Source organism: Cynara cardunculus (assembly GCF_001531365.2).
Source record: "Cynara cardunculus var. scolymus isolate 2C chromosome LG 13, CcrdV1, whole genome shotgun sequence".
Classification (NCBI taxonomy): domain Eukaryota; kingdom Viridiplantae; phylum Streptophyta; class Magnoliopsida; order Asterales; family Asteraceae; genus Cynara; species Cynara cardunculus.
This window is the reverse complement of record NC_037540.1, coordinates 9559037-9560894: the sequence shown is the minus strand read 5'-3', so window position 1 is coordinate 9560894 and position 1858 is coordinate 9559037.

Here is a 1858-nt window from a genome sequence, read left to right as displayed (position 1 = left end):
CGCCTCGTACCCGTTATATATATTAATTAATAAATTATATATATATATATATTATTTATTTCAACTAAAGTGTTAGTTCATAATTTCTTATTTCCTAACTAATTTTATAATCTAAAATTGTTATTTTGTGGATGTTAAGATGTAATATTTTGGATGTCAAGTCAAAATACAATTACTCGATAAGTTTTGTATATTACTTGATATGGTTTTATATTACTCAATATCTTTTGGTACACATGATTTTAAGTTTTTTTTGGATTTAATTGAATTTTTTTTTTGTTTTAGGTTATTAGTTCTTATACGATGTTGTGATTTTTTTTTAATTAAATTAAACTCATTTTGGTTTTAGGTTTATTAAAAATGATTGAGATTTAAACACGTTGCGAGCCGACTAGTCAAGGCCAGGTAAACACGGTAAGTTGCGATTTCTGATATATTCTCGATTTCAATTGTCATGTGTTGGTTGAGTAAATGTTGATTGAATATATGTTACACTTTTTGAGTCTTCAAAGATTATTGTATTTTATATTTTATTTCTATTGTTATCATATTAATTAATTATCAACTAAAATATATTAAAAATAAGTACTTTATCTACAAATTACATCGATAGAAAACTCTCACATATACCTTCAAAATGAATCAATTATTGAATATTTTCAAAATTAATTATATTTTTAACGTAAAACAAATAAATTATTGATATTGTTTGTTTTAACATCAAAAATATAATAAATTTAAAAAGTATCAACAAGAATTTTTTAATAGTGGAATTTGTAAAAAAAAAGTTATTTATTTTTAATATTTTAATTAATAATTAATTAATATGATAAAAATATAAAATAAAAATTAAAAAATAATAATTAATTATAAATACTATGATTTTTGAAGGATTAAAATTGTAGTTTATGGCTTTATGCTATGCCAACTGAAATGTCTAGCATTATAAGTATACTTCACAATCACTAGATACATGAAAAATAGTCCCCTCACAAAAAATAAATTTTGTTCTATTCTATTTCCTCTTAATTTTCATTTGGTTAGAAATATTAAATAATAATTAATGAAAATAAACAAAAATATTTTTCAACGATTTCAAATTAAACCAGATGAGATTCATTGTTGTTTTTGATATGTGTTGAGAATTCAACACATAATGCATTCATTTTACGTCTTTTTAGTTAAAATTTGTTTCATTTTATTCTCACTTTCAGTCATTTTGATTTATTTCTTTATACCTTTATTATGGAGCTAAGATATTGTGGTTAACTTGTTGGAACGTAAAAATACAAGCTAACGGAAATTTTTTGCTAAAACAGTCTGATGCTACAACATTGCAGCAGCGGCCACCTGATACATGCACGGTTTTGCGAGGGCTTAACGATTAAGCTGCTGCCTTTTGGATGCTGATTGGAAGACAATTGGAAAATAGCTGGAACACTTTCTAAATCAGAGATTTTTGAATTAATATGTAATTTTGTACTTAAGATTCCCTTTGCTTAACTTTTGGACATTAACTAGTGGTTAATATTTTTGTTGTGTAGTGCAAAGCCTTGTGTATAAATAGGGGGATTAGCCTTGTGTTTCTATACACTCTTTAACATATATCTAAAATCAAAATCAGCTGGTTAGGTTTGATTTTGGAAGAAACTTTTGAGAAATCAAAGTTCTTGAGTTTAAGCTTTCATCTTTTAATTCTTGTCTTTTAATTTTTTGTTCTTTATTTTATATTCCTTTACATTTATTGTTATTTACTTTCCGTTATTTAATTTCCGCAATTTACATTATCGTCATTTACATTCCCGTCATTTATTTTCTCGTTATTAACTTTACACAATTTACGTTTATGTCTTTACTT